Source organism: Myotis yumanensis, unplaced genomic scaffold, assembly GCF_028538775.1.
Source record: "Myotis yumanensis isolate MYYU_CA2020_CCGP unplaced genomic scaffold, mMyoYum1.0.hap1 SCAF_1, whole genome shotgun sequence".
NCBI lineage: Eukaryota > Metazoa > Chordata > Mammalia > Chiroptera > Vespertilionidae > Myotis > Myotis yumanensis.
In genome coordinates this window covers 165990807-166012356 of record NW_027223752.1, presented here as the reverse complement: position 1 = coordinate 166012356, position 21550 = coordinate 165990807, and positions in this window count along the sequence as shown.

The following is a 21550-nucleotide window of genomic DNA, read 5'->3' as shown; positions in this document are numbered from 1 at the left end:
CGCCGGGGGATCCGCACCCATTTTTTTACCAAGTTTTATTCCCTCCAAATTTCCATGAGACCGTCTTGTCAAGATAAAAAGAATAAGAAAATAGGGAGGTTTATTTTAGTTAGGAATTAATAGCATAAAAGTCTTGTCGAGAGTTGATATGTGTTAGTCAGATTTGGTTCGAGCAAAAATTAAAATAACATTTAAAAGTACATGGTCTCTATTCTCCTGGAGTTTATTGACTAGAGTGAATCAGTCCCAGTTTAAGGCTGCATTCAGCTTCCTGATATAAAATCTAACATGGCATTAAGTTATTCTGTGATAACACATCACACATTACCTCCACTATCCATTTCCAGGTAAAATGAAAACAATTTTTTTTAAATGGCATCAATAAAGCAATTATTTTCAAGTTGTATTTTCACAAGCAGTTTAACCTAAAAGTTCATACAAGTTAGGAAATTTGTTTAGTGTCAGATGGGCCTGAATTTTAATCCAGCTCTACAATTTACTAGCTGCATGATCAAGCAAGCTACTTCAGTATTCTAAACCCTAGTCTAAAACCTTTGTAAGGATTAGATAGTATAATAAATATAATTAAATACTGAATAATAATGGAATGGATATAAAGCATTTAGAGAATGCCTGGCATTTAATTAACACTCAATATGAGGGAAATAGAGTGAAGGAAAGAGAATGAAAATAAAAATGCATATTAAGCTAGCTCTCTGACTCTGTCTCTCTCTTCCTCTCCACATAAACACACACACACACACACACACACACACATTCACACGGTCTGAATTTAGATGGACCCCCTAGAGAATGACAGTTGAGTAGATTCTGGGCTTTCCTGAACCAAGTTCTATGTTGCACACAAGCAAGTCCTGGAGGAAGTTGGTTATAGCAGGACCAAGATGAGAGAGAGAAATCAACCCAGAATGAACTTCCAGAGTCCCAGAGTAATATGGGATGATTCCTCAAACCAGGTAATTCCCCTTAACTATCCTCTAGACATGGTAGAACCCAGGACTGGACAGGAAGGAATTTTACAGAATAACACCAAGAGCCTTTCTCAAAGACATAATCAGTGCAAAAGAGATTATTTTTCTCAGATCCTCTTCTTCCTCCCCCACTCCATATCCATGTACTATCAATGTGCATAGGCTGTCCGCCACTGACTCTTTCAGTAAACATTTATTGAGCACTTACTGTGTGTCTTGTGCTGCTGTGGTGGTACTGAAGATACAAAGATAGTCTCTGAGCTGAATTTTAAAGAAAGAGCAGGAGTTATTCATGCCAAAATGGGAAGCATGTTGAAAGCACAGAGACAAGAGAAAGATGGTAACTAGAGCATAAGATGATTCCCAGCGCTGGGGAGGAGAATTTGAATGGACATAGATAAGACCAAAGAGGCAGACAAGGCCTGACCAGCTTGTGAAGGACCTGCTAAAAGAGTATGGATTATTTCCTGAATGTAATGAAACTTTAAACAGTAGAATGATATAATCAAACTTGTTTCAGAAACAAGTTATGTTACACTCTGATAACAGTATGAAGAAATTGAAGGTGGGAGTTGGGAAGTGAGGGATGAGAGTAAAGCTGAGATGCCTTATTGAAAATGCCTCAGTTTTACTTAAAAATTATAACATCTACTATGATTTAGCTCTCTGAATGAGAACAATCCAGTGGGGCCTTGACTTACGAGTGTTCCGACTAACGAGTTTTTCCGAGATAGGAGCCGTCTCTCTCTCTCCGCCAATTTTTTGCTTTGAGTTAACAGAGTAATTTGAGTTAACCAGCTCCGTCAGGGAACGAATTAAACTCGTAAGTCAAGGCCCCACTGTATGTCAATTCCTTTAAGTATTTCCTAACTACTTACCTGCTTTCTAATTTTAGGGATTTTGACAGGATCAAAGTTAGCAGAACTTACTAACTGAATGCTAGTGGGAAGTAACAGAGGACAAGAACGGCCCCTGGATTTCTGCTTGGACAGTGGGTTGATTATGATTGCAGTTCACCAAGAAAGGAATACAAGCTGAGGAAAAGAGGAAAGAAATGGTAGGAAGATGACTTAGTTTGACCTTTTGAATTTAGGGTCCTAGAGTATGTGACAGCACAGTTATCCAGTTGGCAGTTACACAGCCTCATCTGGGACTCAGGAGAGGAAGCCAGGTAGAAGTAGAATTGGGTTGTGCCTGTTCCTCATGAAAGCTCACATGGGAAGAGTGTACTGTGAGAAGAGCAATGTTAGAATGTGGGGAGCACCAACATGTAGAGTTTGTAGGTGGAAGGAGGGGCTACAGAAACAGAGCCACAGATGAGAGGAAAGGTTTCAAGGAAAAGAGAGGTAAATAGTGTCAAATGCCGGAGAGAGGTCAAGTAAGACAATGGAAAGAGATGACCACAAGGAAGTTAGTTCAAGTGGCATGGTGTGGGTGGGTGACATTTACCATTTTAGTTCACTGTGACATTTGACTCACTTCTCCTTCAGCTTACAACTTATCTGGGGTGCAGATCAGGAGTTCCGTGGGCCTTGCTGTAAATGGCCGGGCTCGGCAGAGATAAAAGCCAATTGCTAATGCTACTCAGGAGATCGGCAGTGGTGTCCAGGAGATGCACGTGGAGGCGCTTTGCTGGGTGGACTAAAGATCCTATAGAAACACTTACTGATTGTGGCCATCATCTGCATTACAAATAAAGAGTTTAGCAAGGAAGTGAAAATGTTCCTTTCTGTTAAAATTCTTTAGAATTTCTAAGTTCCATCAAAAAGTTGTTTGTTTTGTTTTGTTTGTGTGGTGTTTTGTTGTTGTTTTTTTTTGGGGGGGGCAGTTAAATCTTTATTGTTGAAAATATCACTTATGTCCCCTTTTTCCCCATTGACTTCTCCCAGCCCACCCCTCTTCCCCACCCCAGGCCTTCATCATCCTATTGACTGTGTCCACGGGTCATGCATATATGCATACAAGTTCATTGGTTGATCTCTTCCTACCCACTCACTCTCCCCTGCCTTTCTTCTGAGGTTTGACAGCCTGGTTCAATGTTTCTATGTCTCTGGATCTATTTTTGTTCATCAGTTTATGCTGTTCATTAAATTCCACATATGACTGAGGTCACGTGATGTTTATCTTTCTCTGACTGGCTTATTTCTCTTAGCATAATACTCTCCAGGTACATCCATCTGTTGCAAATGGTAAGAGTTCTTTCTTTTTTACAGCTGCCTAGTATTTCATTGTGTAGATGCACCACAGTTTTTTAATCCACTCATCTGATGATGGGTTTTTAATCCTTTCGCTCCTTACCAGGCTCTGTCTGAACATCCAAAACAAAGTGAGCATCTGTGTACTTGTTCTTTGCCCAGGTGGGGTTTTTTCAGAAGAATTTGATGCTTCAGACCTGAAACCCCAGTGCATTGTTGTCCTGAACAAGGTACTTCCCAGGCACCAGGCCCTGAGGCCACCCTGGGAAATAGAGAACTTTCATCCCCAGCAGCCCTTGATGGCTAACCTTGAGGTCACTGGATTCATCATGAGGTTCCTGATAGCACTGCCTCTGGGTGCACATACAAGGCTATCCAGTGCAGGGAGATGGTGAGCCCTTGCAAGTTCTCCAGCTTCCTGAATTGGCATCACCCTGCACAATCCGGCCACTGAGAAGCAGATGGCCAAGTGGCAAAGTGCTGCCCCTTCCCCTCCCCCACAAAAGACCAGCAGCCAGTGTCCTAGCAGCTATGGATCCAGGAGAGCAGAGTCAGCATGCATGAGGCCCTTCATCACAGGGAGGCAGCTCAAGGAGACCTCTGTACAAACCGACACCAAGGTGGTCCCAGGATACAGCAACCTAGAGCTCTCCCACATCGAGTCTCCAGTAGGAGCTCAAAGGTGCCAGAGCCAAATCCCAACATGCCAGAAACTGCCCCTCAACGCTTCCCGGATGCCAACACCACATTCACTTCTAGAGGATCCCCCTGGCCCATGAACACCTCAACTGTGACTGAGGTAGCATAGGACAAGATAGTATACATCTTGCACCCAGAGTTACTGGGGCATCAGCCTGGCCTGATCTCCCAACTCCATTTTTCACTGCATTGTGGGGCCTGGGGCCTCACTCATAAAGACCCACCAGCAGGGCTACACTCCCCGGCAGCAGGCTGAGGAGGCTCAGGATGCTGAGCAGACCACCTGCCTGGAAAGCCCAATGGTCCAGGGGGAGGACCAGGAGCATCCGAGTAGATGTGAGGGCAGCACCAGGGCCGCAGGACAGACAGTCCAGCCAGAGGATGAGCCTCTTTCTCACCTACTTCACTGCCAAGTTCCACTCAGGCAGCCACAAGGGACCCATGCCCCAGGAAAGGAGCCCCATGCTGTCCCCTGAGGAGACTCCCAGCCCTAAGGAGGAGCTGATGGGGAGGGGGGATCTGCTTTCCTAAGGCCCAGCCTCATCCAAGGCTCACAGGGAAACAAAAATCTGGAGAGGCAGTATATCTGGATATTGATATTGTGTAAAAAGATAAATTTGTATATAGGGTGTCTTGAGCTTTGATAATGAATAAATAATTAAATGGGTGGATTACTTATTGCCAACACCATGATAAATTAGATATGGGGACTAATGCATATGTCAACTTCATTTTTTCTAATTGACAAAGTAATTTGTTATCTATCAAATACAAAGGTCACCAAAGAAATGTATTAATTTCTAGTCACTATCTGAGACATAGAGACTTAATTAGAAAAAAGTATCAACCAACTCTTCTACATTAAAAGACACAGAACTCATTTGTCACTTTCTCCAACATCCTCAGTTCCAGCCATAATCATTAAAACATTGACATCCTTGTAATTCTTATTTTTTGACATTGTGATCTTGTTACTTCTTTTCCTCTATGTTGCTTCAACAAATATTGGCAACAAATTCTGTACATAATTAAGACACAATCATTTTACTCGAATTTCATTGACAAAATGTATTAGACGAGGTTGGCTATCTCACATTGCTTCATAGTATCTGAAGATACCACTGGTGTGACTCACAGTTTTCTACCTTGTATATAAACACATTTTGTTAATCCTTTTAAACACACGTTGTTAATCTTTTGACAATCCTAATCCTAGGGAAGAAACATATCCAGCACAGTCTAGAGCAGTGCTGCCTAATAGAAACACAATGTGAAACATATAGGCAACTTAAAATTTTCTAATTTGGGAATAACAATACTTCTCTTAGCTACCTCTGAAGTGGTAATCAATTAAACAAAGTTTATGAAATTGTTTATTGGAAAATTAAACTTAAGTCTCAACTAACATTTATTAAGTATCTACTGTGCTCAAGCATTCTCGGGGACTTTTATAGCCATCATTCTTCCTTCATCCTTAACTGCCCCCAAACCCAGCATAATGCCTCCATAAAGTTACCCACATCAGCCTCGTGTTTCTCCTCACCATCAAAGAACTGCTTGCCTTCACCAGTGGTTCCCAAATGCCAGTAAACTGACAAGTGCCAGGCTGGGGAAAAGCTTTCACAGATTCAAGACAAAACAGTAATCATAACAGTAACAACAATGTAGTGTTTCTTCATAAAACCAAAATAATTACATCTAGATAATGTTCATTATTCTGAGATGCCCTTGTTAAGGTGTCTTTTTTGTTAAGGTCTTTCTTCTTGCCTTCCTTTCGTTCTTTCTTTTTTTTTTTTTAATAAAAGGATGATGGTGGTGGTGGTGGTGATGGTGATGATGATGATGGGGATGATAGACTTTCCAGGTGTGGTGTGTTTTTTGTGAATGCCCATTTTCGGCAAAATTTATTTAAATGTGATCTTATATTTATCCCTGTAAATGAAAACAATTGTATGAAGTCCATGAAGTCCACAGATCCATGCCTCAGTCAACCTTCTCTGATGTCAATGAGTTGAGGAGAAGGTCTTTTGTGCTGTTGTTTAGCCACTTCCCTGTATAAGACACAGCATTGGTTCCTTATTGTTGTGTTAATATCAAAATCCTTAAAATACTCATACAAGCAGCTTCTGATCTGGTTTATGCCTCCCTTGTCTGCTTCCATCTTGCCTGGTCTCCTACCCCCAGCTACCCAAGCTCCAGGCCTGGAGTGCCTTCCTTTTTTCCTAAAACACTCAGCATGCCTTTCTATTCAGAGCTTTCACACATGTGCCCTCTGCCTGGATACCCTCTGCTCACCCTCTTCCTTCATTCCTACCCCTTCTCCCCAGCTAATGTTCACTCGTCCTTCAGGGCCGGCTGAAACAGCACACTTCCACCTCTCAAGAGCTCCCTGAGGTCCCCCCAACAAATCTTTTTCCTGCTTCACGGAAAAAGATATTGCATCATACAGAAAGAAGTTAAATAGTTTTCCAAAAATCAGTGCCAGGGATAGGTCTGAACCCCAGATTTCCTGATGATAGATAGCACTGAGAGGTCTTCACAGAACCTCTATGCACAAATAAGGTTTTGATATGGACGGAGTGTGATAGGGTGGGATGTGAAGAAAAGGACTGGGGATGGGGGATTGGAATGGAAGGCCCTAAGTCAGAACTAGCTCCTGCTGCCTCTTCTGAATTCTCAATCCCATTAGGAGACATTGGTGGGTTAAATGTGAACCTGGGTCAATCCTTTGTACCCTTAAAAACAAATAAAAACGATGCCTTTCCAAAAGCCTCTCATTTTTTTTACATATTATGGTGCCTATGTATTTTCTCGTTTCCTTCCACCTGCCACTTCCTGTAGAAGAATCCTCCGCACACAGCAGTGGGGCAGGCAGGCAGGCTCTGGCACACCCGGAGGTCCTGTCCTCTCCAAGCCCGTTGGCCTGGGCCTGCTCACCTTTGTATGACACCAACAAAGCTATCTCTAGGAGCTCCTTAGCCACTCTGTCAGCAGGTCCTTTGTTCAAACCTGCTGCCTCTTTGGAATGGAAGCATACAGGGGGGCCAGGACACTCAGGGCCCCTGGGGGCATTCTCCCTGGGGAAGCTTCTGATAGAATACCTCGCCCTCCTAGCTGTTTACAGCTCTCACCTAAAGGATGATTAAGGGCCATTTTTTATCATGGATGTTGTGTTAGGGATATTCCTGCAGTGTGTAAACTAATGATCAACTAATGATGCCCCAAACATGGTGCCTGGAGTCCTGGAGCAGCAAGGGGATTTGGTTCAGTGGTTCCCAGCAGTTTGCTTTCAAAGAAGCAAAAGGACACTTGAAAACCTCTTCCCCAGACACTTGCCTATAAGACATTATAAAACAAAGCCCAGCCTATAAACAAAACCCCAAACAAAAGTCCTGTCCCAGCTACCGCCCAAATCTCTGAGGGGACTCATTCTGGAATGACCTACAGGAGGGAAGTCGCTTGGACTCAGAGGCAAGTGGCATGACTCATTGGTTTACGAAAGCTGGAATAAACAGAAGGAAGTAAGTGCCTGGAGAAACAATAGGAAATATGAATGGTTTGTCTTCTGGAGACATGAGAACTCGTCCTCATTTTGGCAGTCGTGGAATCCTGCCTGATGGTAGGACATTGTTTTCCCAGAGCGTGTCCTTTCCAAGCACTTGGCATGACATCACACACCTTCAATGACCCATTGTGCCAGGGGAGCCCCCTGCGTTTCTTGATATTTCCTCCAGTGAACCAACATATGGGAACTATGAGAGTGAGAAGGGGAAAGCCAAGGCACATACCCTGCTGACCAGGTTCCTAGTCATTTATCCAGGGTTCAAGCAGAGAGAAATCTGACGGAAAAAGGCATAAATTGGGCCACCCTGTTTCTTTAAGCATGCATTGCCCTGCTCATCAACACCAACAAAATTAAACAAGGGTGAGGTTATGGTCATTGCAATGAACAGAAAAAAAATGCAAATGGGCTGTGAAAATAGGCCACTAGTTGAGTCATTACACAGTATTTTTCTACCAGTAAAAACTGGGAATGTCAGCAGGGAATAAATTAGTTTAACTAGAAGTTAGAGCTGGCCCTTCTTGCCCACCTAAGGGAATTGGGGTGATAAACCCTTTGAACTGTGTCTAAGTACCAGTACTGTTTACTCTGAGGAAGGAAACTGTCAGTTCTGTTTGTTCACAATGAGCCAACCACAATGTGTCTGATGGATTTGGGACTAGTGAAAGAGAGGCACGTCAAGTGTAGGAAACAAGGTTTATCACGGGATAGATTTAGGAAGACAAAAGTAAGCAGGAGACTCTGGACAGGCATTGTTTGCTGTGAAACTTCAGGCATGGAGTTGTTTTTCTTGAGAGTTAGTTAGCCCCACATCCTGGGGAAAGCAGGTTGGGCAAAGGCCCCTAAAACACTAATTCTATTTTTCACCATTTTTAAGAAATGTATATTTCCCCCCACTCTCATATTTTAGGTGGTGACTATTTTTTCTCCCTGCCATAGTCTATTCCATTTTAACTGAGAATAGTACCAGAACTGAGCAATCAGAGAGTAATTAAAAATCAGTGTGGGGAGAGTTCTATTTCATAATGGAATTCCATTTAGAAATGTTTTACATGTTGATAACAACTAAGGTGCGAAGCAGTTTTTGAAAGTAGACCCTTTCTGTTCTTGAATGCAAATGTTCTGTAAAGCAAATAGGCCAAGGGATAAAACAAAGAAACCTCTCATGGGCTGAGTCTCAACATGTGTGAACTTGAGGGCTGGTAGAGTTCTTTCCAGAGCTTTCTATGACACAAGCACATGCAATTTAAAAAATGAAGAGTTTGACTTAAGGTTAAACACATTGAGTCACTGCTACCAAAAAAAAAAAAAAAAAAAAAGGGCAGAATTCAAGGAAGCCGAAATGTCCTTTATTTGAAAAACATTTTTTTGCAACTAGCCCATGAAGTAAATCTTATGCTCTCAAAAGAATTCAGTGGCTTCAAAGTTGCTGATGAATTGACAAAGTATGTTGTTGTCATGACTTATTCTACTCTTAGGAAATGTTCAGACTTTGATATTGCCATTTCTGGATAGTACAAACTGGCCTGCTCCCATTTCATCCTGTCAGGAAGCAAGACAGACTACTCCTTTTTTTAAAACAGATTTTTTAAATATTCTATCGGGAAACTTTGTTATGTCTTAAATCTATTTTGCTCAGTTTTTGTTTTGTTTTGTCTTAATTTTCAACTTCTGCCCTCTTTCTATAAAGAAAAAAAACCTCATACCTTTCCTCTGCTGAAATGCCAATTCTATTCCACTCTGTTGAGATTATGTCCTCAAGGTAGAGAATCGCTTCTTCAAGTGCTCACAACCAAGCCAATTTCATAAAGATCTATTCTCTGTTCCTTGTACTATGAAGACAGTGCTTTTTTCTGCTTTTTTCAAATAAGGGATTGTACATTAAGAGTAAATGCTTTTCCAGCCCGGCCGGTGTGGCTCAGTGGTTGAGTTTTGACCCATAAACCAGGAGGTCATGGTTTGATTCTTTGTCAGCGCCCATGCCTGGGTTGCGGGCTCGATCCCCAGTAAGGGGCGTGCAGGAGGCAGCTGATCAATGATTCTCTCTCATCATTGATGTTGATATCTCTATCTGCCTTCCTTTCTGAAATCAATAAAAATAAGTATTTTTTAAAAAGAATGGGGAGAAAAAAAGAGTAAATGCTTTTCCAAAATGTCTCCAAATGGAATATTCTGATATGACACAATTACCCACCCTACTACCCAATCCTTGGAACACCTTCCTAAGGTTGCTTTTCCAAAGGTACCCATACTTGCTAAGGATCATCTTTGGGACTATAACTAGACTTATTAAATATTTAAGTTCATGGTGGATCCCCTGGAAGCACAAATGAGTGATCTGGGTGATGATCTGAAAGAGATTGGCAACAGAACTGGAGGGATTTTTCCTATTGGGAGCTCTTATTACTTGTTATGATTTTACAACCGGGGTCTTTGAATCCAAAAAATCTTAATGAAAATGTGATGACTTTTCAATGATTCAAAGAGCCTATTAGGAATAGTGCTGCTTTTGAAAAAAAAAAAAAATGATGTAACTCAAGCTACTCACCATAGTATAAAACAAATTAGTTTACTATTCTTTCTTGTCATTTGCTTTTGGCTGTCATTATTGCACATTCAATTTTTATTTGCTTTGAATAATAAAAATGAGGAAATAAATTATCAGTTCTTGCAAATAAATTTTAAAATCTTACCTGGAGAGTCCAGCCACTTACAGATCCTCTTATCTCTGGGAACTTGGCTCTCTAGAACCAAGCTTGAGAGGAAACACCATTGAAGACAAAAGAGAGGAAGGTAATTCCCCATGTCCTACCCCTGACCCAGTATGTCAGGTCAGATAGCTCAGCATTGGGTTTCAATAAGGCAAAAGATGCTGCTTATTTAATGGGCAGATAAAATTATTTCAAAAATTGGAGCTGAGTTAAATATCTATCATCCCAGGACCTCTTCTAGTAAAAAGGTGGAAAACCCTGCTCTGGGCATTTGAGATGCTGGTGGTGGGCACTGGACAGGGATGAGCTCACCAGCACCCAGACGGAACTTGGAAAATGATGCAGGCTCAAAGTTGGTTGAAGGAATGACTGATCCATGGCAAACCCACAGATGCATATAGGATGAAAGAACAAGTGTTTGCCTAAAGCAGTGGTTCACAACCTTCTGGCCCTTTAAATACAGTTCCTCATGTTGTGACCCAACCATAAAATTATTTTCGTTGCTACTTCATAACTGTAATGTTGCTACTGTTATGAATCGTAATGTAAATATCTGATATGCAGGATGGTCTTAGGTGACCCCTGTGAAAGGGTCATTCGACTGCCAAAGGGGTCGCGACCCACAGGTTGAGAACCGCTGGCCTAAAGGCTTAGAAAAGAGACTCCCCATACAGTGTACTATTGGCAAGAGTCAGGAGAGGACTCCTGGGCCAGGAGGAAGACCACTGTCTTCAGGACTCTTAGTCTACAAGAGTCAAAGGCAGTTCAGTGGAAACCACAGCACGCTCAATATCCACAACCTCTCTCCCACTATCTGACTTGGGGCCATCAAGACTAATCTTACCATGCCCTTGACCCCAGGTCATGTTAGAAGCTCAGAACTTCCAGGCCATCCTTTATTTCCAGACTCTAATTCCCATTCAGCTTACACATACCCTTCTTTAAGCCCATCTTTTGAAACCCTTTCACTCAACCATCTGCAAACTCCTCTATATTGTCAAGCTCTTCTCAGAACCTTTCCTTTGACTCTTGCTCTGATAAGGACCTGGATGCTCTGCTGAAGTTGCAACCTACTCACTTATACCTCTGGGCCTGGAGGTGGGGTACACTTCCTTCCATTTCCCTCTTCAAATGTTGCTTCTAGGTCAGTCTCCTTCCCACCTGTCTAAAAATCACAGCTTTGAATACTATGTCCTTGAACTCTACCCCCAATTGCCCCTCTTTGTTGCAGTCAACTAATCAGCCATGCCCCCTACTCCACTCACTCACTTCAATTCCTTCTTAACAAACTCCTGTTGTAATTCTTAGTTGTTTCAATATCCACATGGATGATCTTTTTACTCTCAGTTCCCTTGATCAGCTAGACACACTTTTAACCATATCAGAACCAATAACTGAAATCCCTTCAGAATTATTTTTATTTTAAATATTCCATTGTTCAACCACTATTCTCTTTCTTTCCAAATCATCCCTCTAATACCTTAACTCCAACAACCTCTGAACCTCACTGGAACTATAGGTTATTGATTTTATCACCTATTTATTTTCCTTGTCCACTTCATGCTCTCATGAGGCATATGTGAAGATATATGCTGTATACAAAAAGCACTTGAAAAAGGGCCTGTATTATAAGTGCTTGCTATTCTTATTTAATTTATTAGTGATGTCAAATAATCAGGGAGTTAACCAACTCTGTATTGAGAAGACTAGTGATTCCATTATTCTTTTGACTGTGCTCTGCTGAAATATGTACACAAACACACACGCACACGCGTGCGCACACACACACACATTTTTCTAAATTTCAGACATTGCACTTCAACCTAACTTTAGGAGGCATTATTTAAGAATAAGGATAAACTCCTTAACCACAGAAATATAACCACATCTAAGAAGATTTATAATCATTCCATAATCCTATCTAATAAGAGGGAATATGCTAATTGGCCCTCACACTGTCACAAAGATGGCAGAGCCCACAGCCAAATAAGGAGGGGATATGCTAATTGACTGTCACACCCTCAAAGATGGCAGCACCCACAGCCACAAGATGGCCAGGAGGGGATAGCAGTTGGGAGCGACCAGGCCTGCAGGGGAGGGCAGTTAGGGGCAACCAGGCTGGCAGGGGAGGGCAGTTAGGGGCAAATGGGCCAGCAGGGGAGCAGTTAGGCATCTATCAGGCTGGCAGGGGAGTGGTTAGAGGGTGATCAGGCAGGCAGACAGGCTACCAGTTGGGAGCCTACAGTCCTGGATTGTGAGAGGGATGTCTGGCTGAAATCAGACATCCCCCAAGGGATCCCAGATTAGAGAGGGTGCAGGCTGGGCTGAGGGACACCCTCCCCCTCCCCAGTGCATGATTTTCATGCACCAGGCCTCTTGTATAATATATTAAACTCTAATCTATATTTAAATGTCTTCAATTATACCAAGAATTTTTTATAGATGTTATCTTCTGAACAGGGTACAGTCAATGTTCACATGTTGCATTTGGTTCTTATGCCTCTGATATCTGCTAAGGCCCCCTTAAAAAATGTTTTTTTAAAAATATTACTTTCCAAGCAGAATTCCTTATCCAGAGGAATTAGGGGACTTCTGGCTCAGATCTGTCTTTGTTTACTTCTACTGCTCTTTATACAACCCAGAGGGACATCTGTTGTGGTTTCTAATGGTTGTATTCCCATCGACCTCAATTGAAAACAGTGACCTCTGGAGACCAGTTACACCCCTCTCAGTGCTGAAGTTTCCTGGGAGTTGGACATTCCTTTGTGCCTTTAGTATTTCTGCTTTCTTGTTTTCTATAGTTATTTTAGAAATCCTAATTCCCTCTTCCTTTTCCCTGCCTCCCTTTTTATCCAGCTGGCATCTCAAAGGTGAGGCCTGAAATGGTGCTGTGTTGCTCTGTGTTTTATGTCTCCACACTGATTGCAGCATCTTCCAAACTGAGAGCAGACAAGACAGAGAAAGGGAACTTTTATTGTTACTTCCAGAGGACTTGACGCTGCACAATGATGCTCTCTGATGACATTGCACACTTCTCTTTAGTTCAGCCAATACCCTTTGAAGTCCTGTGTTCTCCAAACTCTTCCGAGCCATTTTGAAAGTAAAGGTTGCTTTTTCTCTTTTGACTGAAAATGTCCAGGAGCAAACTGGATAAGACTTCCCAGAGGAAGGGTTTGGTTTGCTCCTTCCCAGAGGGTCATGGTGCTATCTATTGACACATTCCAAAGCCTCATAAAAGCTGTCAGAGACCGCCCAACAGAAACACCCATCAAGTATCGTGGGTCTTGGTTTTTACAGCTACTAGTACTTTTTTCCTTTGAGTTTGCCCAGAGCTCTGCAAATAATTAAAACAAACTTTATTTCTGCTTTGCCTATAAGTTTACTGTGTGACCTTAGTAAAATTACTTAACCTTTCTGATCCATATTTTCTTATTTTGTTAGAACCAAAAATAAAAAAAAAATAGTATGATCAAAGAAATCACTAGAGAATAAAGCTCCATCACTATAGTTTGTTTGTTTGTTTATTTTTTTATTTTTGTTAATCCTCACCCCAAGGAATTTTTTTCCATTGATTTTTAGAGACAGTGTAAGGGAGGAGGAGGGGGGTAGGACATGGATGTGAGAGATATATTTTTTTTAAATATATTTTATTGATTTTTTACAGAGAGGAAGGGAAAGGGATAGACAGTTAGAAACATCGATGACAGAGAAACACCTATCAGCTGCCTCCTGCACACCCCCTACTGGGGATATGCCCGCAACCAAGGTACATGCCTTTGACCGGAATTGATCCTGGGACCCTTCAGTCTGCAGGCCGACGCTCTATCCACTGAGCCAAACCAGTCAGGGCTATGAGAGATATATTGATTGGTTTCCTCCTGCAAGCACCCCAACCAGGGCCAGGGATCAAGCCTGCAACCAAAGTACTTGCCCTTGACCAGAATCAAACCTGGGACCCTTCAGTGGGCCAACGCTCTAAGCAAAATTGGCTAGGGCTTAGTTGATTTTTTAAAAAAATCTTTAATTCATCACTTCAAGTATGTCTACAATCAAAGACAATGTATAGTTAATTCTAATGAGCAAATTTAAAAGGCTGGATTTCCAAAAGGAGTCATTCATCTAACCATATAAGACTTTCCCTAAGGATCAAAGATCACATGGAGAGCCTCAGCTTTTGCAGGAAGCAAGCTGAAATGCAATAGGAGGAACTGAAAGAGAAAGGAAATTTCTCTCTTAAATGTCCTGGAATCATCATCGTGTGGTCAGAGTAAATGTTTTAATGTGAGTCTTATTGCAGCAAGTATAGCAATAACACTTGAGCTCTGCTCCAAAAGTTTCCATCATTTTCCCTCAGAGACCTCATTTTCTCAGGATGAATTTATCTAACTTTTGTCCAATAAAAATGTTACCAGCTAAAATGTTTTAGTCCTGGGCTTCTAACATTGCCAAGCTCTGTCTCAGTGGAGTAGCCATTTATTTTACCCCTCACTCTTAGGTTTCTGGCAAATGCTTTCCGCTGTTCTTTTTTAGCAAAAAAAGTGAATATTTCACCATGGTTCACAGGGCTCTGCCACCCTTCTTTTGTGTCCTATGAGTAGCAGCGCACTGGCGTGGTGCGGGGAAAGTTTGAGAGTGTCGCCATGTGGTGATTATGCCGCAGTCTTACTCTCTGTGTCCCTGTTGGCACTCTCTCCCCCACGTCTCGACCTCAGGTCCTATTTCTACTGTTTGAGAAAACTTGGGGGGATCTAAACAGACTCTCGGTGTCTAGAAGGTTTAAAAATATGCACAGGATATATTTTCTAAATAGAGAACTTGAAACCCTAAACTCTAAGTGACTCGGTAACTTCCATCTATTTTCAAAAGCAAAGAACAATATTTTATCTTGCAATTAACGTTAACATAAATAACAATGTTTAGAGAAAACTCTCTGCCATGTCTAAAGCCAAAGGGACAGGCTGGGTCCTTGCTAAGGCCTAGAAGAGAATTAGGGGAAAGTCGGAGATTTCCTGTCTTTGTAATGAGTTTACTAATTAAATCTTAATTGTAAACCAAGCTGAGCAAAATTTAAATGAACCTCTGGTGCCAGAAGCCAGGTTATTATGGTGGAATTGTTTATAAGGACAGGAAAGTGACTTTCTAAACATCAGATTCCTGTGCGTTAGCCAAGACCTGGAGGAAGTCCCCATGTGGGGAGGCTCCGAAAGTAGCAGGAGAAGTGACTTGGGCCTTGCGATACTTAAATGACACACACTGGGATGTCCTGAGTGCCCAGCATCTTCTAGTCAATGCCAGGGGCTGCAATTTTTCTGTTTTGATGGGTTAGAAACGCCACTTGTCCAATAACCATGTTTCCCCCTGTTTTACAGCAAATGGTCTAGCCATTTCAGCCTTTACTGTGATGGAAATTTCTTTACTTTGGAAACCCTGGCTGCGCTATTGAAAAACAAGCCTTGCAAATGCACAGAAGTCCAAGCACCCTAGAAAAACAAAGCCACCATAATGCGAGAGTAAAAAGGTTGCTTTTATGTCCTCCTGGAACTACTGGGGTGTAGGGGAGAGTGTTAAAAGGCAGGCTGTAAAATAAATAAAAACAAAAATCCTGTGGCTATGTGCATGGCTCAACATCCCTTATGTAGCATAACATTAGGAAAGTGAATTATCCAAATGCTTTTATTTTGCTTTGGTTACATTTGTTCATTTAAAGTAAATAACTTATGACCTTCCTTTTTAGAGGCACTTCTTTACAGCCAACTTTCCTCTTGCCAGTATACAGGGTGGAGCAAAGGTAGGTTTACATTTGTGAGTACGTGAAACACAAGAGTTTATTCTTGTCTTATTATTTATCAATTATTATGTTATTTTCCATCCGAACAACGGTAAACCTCCTTTGCCCCGCCCTGTATATGTTTTGCCAGTAAAACCTTCCTTTTGCTTGATTTGCCATTGGAAATGGGCCTGTGTTTCCTGTGAAGTACCCTTCTGAGCTAGCATCATGTCACAGATTAGGGGTCACATGCAAAAGACTTTACCCAACTCCTAAAGGCAATCTGGTTACTAGAAGTGATGGCTATGCCTTTGGTCCAAAGATTGGAGGACCAGATGTAGGAAAACTTCATGCTTTGACCAGGAGGTGTGGCTCAGTGGCTGAGCATCAACCTATGAACCAGGAGGTCATGGTTCGATTTCCAGTCAGGGCACATCCCAGTAAGGGACATGCAGGAGCCAGCCTATCAATGATTCTCTCATCATTGATGTTTCTATCTGTCTTCCCCTCTCCCTTCCTCTCTGAAATCAATAAAAATATATTTTAAACACATCATGCTTTATCCTTCCCGGCTCTCCAAGGAAACCACTCAGAGGAATGTTGAGAAAGATACTCTACAGAGTAAGGAGTTAAAAGGAAAGCGGCAATGTAATATTATAACATATAATGTTACACCTAATTATCATGTATTCCATTCATCTGTGTAATTTTTTAAATGCAACATGACCTTACTCTTTTACAAAAAGAATTTAACTTCTCTGTAGACTTCCTCTTGGGCCAAAGCTAGAGAAGTTGCCTTCAGAACGAATCACGGGACTAGGCCCCTCTCCCTGCTCAGGTGTCATCATCTGTGCTCTTGGGTCTCCACATGGGATACAGGTGGCTCGGAGGAGGTCGTGATTCCAACAGGAGCCACATTAAACATGAATGCTGCATGTACCCACTTTTCACAAAATTATTAAAGGGCTTAAAATAAGTCATGGAAAATATATAATTTATTAGTAGTATTATTGTCATTTTGACCTTTTCATCCAGAAGCAAAGGACCTAAAGAAAGCATAGCCTGGAGGTTTGTATGAAGCAAACCTCTCCATCTCTCATTTCTTTGAGTCACTTTCTCAGTGATCCCCACAGAGAATTTTAACTGACCACTATTTTTTGTTGTTGTTGTTAATCATCACCCCAAGATATTTTTTCCATTGATTTTTAGAGAGTGGAAGCAGCAGGAGAGACACAGAGAGAGAGAGACTCATTGATTGGTTGCCTTCTGCAAGCACCCTGACCCAGGCCAGGGATCAAGCCTGCAACCGACATAGGTATCCTTGCCTAGAATCAAACTCTGGACCCTTCAGTCCTCAGGCTGATGCTCTATCCACTGAGCAAAACCAGCTAGGGCTAAACTGTCTCCTATTTATTTACTCAGTAAATTGTTTTCAGGGATCTTTCCCAAAACTCCTGGTTGTTTTCCTTTGTTTTGTTTTTAATGGGAGCCAGAGCCTAAACGAAAACCTCACTGCACCTTCGAAATCTTTTGAGACTATTTTGAACTATGATATAGTGCTTATTTCAGAAAAGCAACCTTTTCTGGCCTTTGTTCTGCTAGTCACAGGATAAAAAGTGCGATGTTAGAGTCTACTCGTGGGTGCTGTGACCGCTGGTGGCTCTGACAGAATAGCTTGACTTGGTAAGAATAAGAATGTGCTCTAAGAGAGAGAAAGTATAAACCATTTGAAGTTTACTCATGGGGCTGGGACTTTGAAGATACCTGGTGCAATGTTTGCTTGGAAGTTGCTGAGTGCACTTTCTTGTTCATTCTTCTAAACCACTCTGTCCACCTCAATGCCAAGAACCACGCTGGCCTCCAGAGCCTTTTTAGAGAATCAGCCAGTCCTAGGAACTCTCGGGACCATGAGGGTTCATCGTTTTTAAAATGATGGAGACTAAGCTCTCAATGGTCCCTCTAGGGAAGTGTAATTTGACTGGCCTAGGGTTCAACTTCAGCCCAACACTATAGTTCTGTCCAGAATCTGAGCCTGGGTTTTTATCTCTCCACCCACAGCCTTGTCTTTAGGCCTCTGCTCAATGTCTACTTTCCGCTGGCTAAAGACACCCTCAGAGGACTTACTAATTCCATGACACAAGTCAGAAAGCCTTATTTTGTTGAAAATATATTTAGGGTGAGACAGAATCCAATTTCCTACTGCAGTCAATTATCTGCCCTGAAGTACCTATAGACACAAACTTACAAGGGCTTCCTTTACCTTTTGGTTAATACAGAAATTGGTGAGTGTCAAGAGAATGTAACTATTATTTAACTTAATACCTTAATTTTACAGGAAAAAATAGAAACCAAAAGAAATAGCCATTACATGGCAAAGCAATTTTGGCACTAACTCCAGAATTCTCTACACAAATATGTCCAGAGAACCTGGAAGTATAGCGAAGCCATACACATTTCACTTCAGTGAGGAGGCTTAGCCCCAGTGTTAACCAGTGAATGGGGAATGGCGTAATAACATCTGCCATCAAGTTTTTGGAGACTTTGTTTCATTAAAAATTGATTTTTTCCCAATTAGACTTCCATTTTACCTTAGAAATAGATTTCAAGCATGTCTAGTGATAACCTAAGCTGCGCTGAAAAGTGCTATTAGTCTGGGGAAGAGAGGTGGTGAGCAATTCCGGCTTACCAGCTAAAGGTCAGATAAGTCCCAGCGACAAGTCTCACAGCTGAGTGTACCGCTCCGGTGCCGATGCCTGCAAACCCCACGATGCTGGGATTGGCCACTCTGTCCCAGACTGAGCTTCAGTGTTCGGTTGGGCCACAACATCTAATTAAATTTCAGAGAAAATACTGAGAAGTTCTAGAAAGTACAAAACTTTCTCTCTCTCTCTCTCTCTCTCTCTCTCTCTTTTTTTTTTTTTTTTTTTTACCTTGAACAAGGAAATCATTGCTTTGGAAAGCCAGGTTTAGTTTGGTTTCTGTGCGTGTGTGTGTTTCCCCCCAAGGACTGTTGAGGTCACATTTTCCACCCAAGACTCAGTTTCGTAGCTTGCGGATTTCCTAGCTTATTCAAATATACATATGGTGTGTGCGCGGGACAGGGAAGTGTAGGGAACAAAGCTATCCTGTTTACAGTCATGAGGAGGGCATGGCGAAAGGCAAGTGGATTGGGAAGCATTTTTCAGATGATGGAAAGGATCAGTCTTCCAGGTGCTGCTCCTGAGACCAGAGCAGCTGTGTCCATTCGGCTGAGGCTTTGTCACCCAACAGCAGAGGATCAGGCCGGGGCAAGCAGTAGGCAGTCGGTGTAAAGCCCCTGGAAACAACAGAACCAGTTCTAAATTGAGAAATGCCACAAGAGCAGGGAACATGGTGTCTTAATCACCGTGTCCCCAGAATCTAGACCAGAGCCTGGCCTATAGTTGATGTGTACTATAGGTTTGTTGACAGAAGGGTTGCCATATTTGGAAGGAGCACCAAACCAGGATTTGTTCAAGAAACATTCTCTGAGTAACTATTAGTAGCAATGTACTAAAATCAAAAGAGACTCAAATACAACAAAATAATAATAATCTGAATTGCAAGTGGCACAGCATGGGGAAAAGCCCATGGGCTTTGAAGATGAGCCTGGTCACCTTCTCAGCTTTGACCTTTACAAGCTCTGTGACTGGGCAAGTCACTTCATCTCACACAGCTTCATTTTCTTAATCTGTAAAATGTGGGTAGGAAATGTACCCACCTCACAGAGTTATTGTGGTGACTAATTGAAAGCAAAGTGCATAGCACAATTTATGGTATATAGTAAGTACTTAGTAAACAGTATATATATATATATATATATATATATATATATATATATATATATAATCTTCTTATGTATATATTTGGGGTTGGTAAAAAATTGTTTACTGAAAATAAACGCAATAGGCAAAAACATAGAGACAAATGAGAAGCTGTGGGGGGGCGGGGGTTTCCCCAGCTTTCTTGAGATATAACATTGTGTAAGTTAAAGTGAACATTGCAGTGATTTTATATATTTATATATTGCAAAATGATCACCACAATAAGTTAGTTTGCACATTCATCACCTCACATAGTTACAATGTTTTTTTCTTGTGCTGAGAACTTTTAAGATCTTTCTCTTAGCAACATAAGTTATACACTACAATATACAACACAGTACAGCATTGTTACCTATAGTCACCATGCTGCCCATTAGATCTCCAGAACCTATTCATCTTATAAGGGGAGTGTGTACCCTTTGACCACCTTTAGCCATTTCCCCTACCCTCACCTCCCATGTTTAGGGCAACCACCATTCCACTTACTGATTTTGTGAGTTAGATTTCACATGTAAAAGATCATACAGTATTTGCCTTTCTTTGTCTGACTTATTCACTTAGCATAATGCCCTCAAGGTCCATCCATGTGGTTGCAAATAGCAGGATTTTCTCCTTTTTTAAAGACTGAATAATATTTCATTCCATTATGTATATCACATTTTTTTCTTTTTTAAATTAAATCTATTGGGGTAGCATTGGCTAATAACAGTACGTAAGTTTCAGATATACAACTATATAATACAACATCTGTATATTCTATTGTGTACTCACCACTGAAAGTCTAGTTTCCTTTCCATATATATGACTCCCTTTACCCTCTTCCCATCCCCATTCCCCTCTGATAACTACATACTGTCGTCAGTGTCTATGAGTTTGTTTGTTTTGTTTGTTTGTTGCCTTTGCTTTATATCCCACATATGTGTGAATTCATATGGTTCTTGTCCTTTTATGTCTGAGTTATTTCACTTTGCATGGTACTCTCAAGACCCATACATGTTGTCACAAATGGCAATATCTCACCTTTTAGATGGCTGAGTAGTATTCCATTGTATATATACACACCACATCTTCTTTATCCAATCATTGGTTGAAGGACACTTAGGTTGTTTCCATGTCTTAATTATTGTGTATCATATTTTCTTTATCCATTCATCCATCAGTGGACACTTGGGTTGTTTCCATGTCTCATGACCAGTATTTCTCCCTTTCCTATAGAATATGTGATCCTTGTCCTCCAGAAGATCAGCATCTAACTTGGGAAACAGAAGCATAAAAATGAAGTAAGCTTATACTGCCTTCCTACAATTTCTATTTAGAATAGTTTTGGGGTGCTTTAGAGTAGTGGTCTGCAAACTTACTCTGCACAGGAACAGGCAGTAAATAGTTTATTTGGTAGCTGGTCATATTCTGTTGCAAATACTCAACTCTACCATTGCAGTGTCAAAGCAGCCAAAATATGAACAGATGAGGCTGTGTTCCAATATGAGGCAGTTTGTTGGGCTATCATAGCAAAATACCACAGACTGGTGGCTTAAACAACAGAAATGTACTCTCTCAGTTTTGGACTGGGAGTCCGAGATCAAGGTGTCAGTAGGTTTGGTTTCTTTTGAGACCTTGCCCCTAGGCTTACAAAAGGCCACCTTTTCTCTGTGTTCTTGCATGGTTTTTCCTCTCTGCCCAGGTGCCCTTGGTGCCTCTTGGTGTGCCCAAATGTTCTCTTCTTATAAAAACACCAGTCAGATTGGATTAGGCCCCACCTACTATGTCATGGAATCCTCCAAA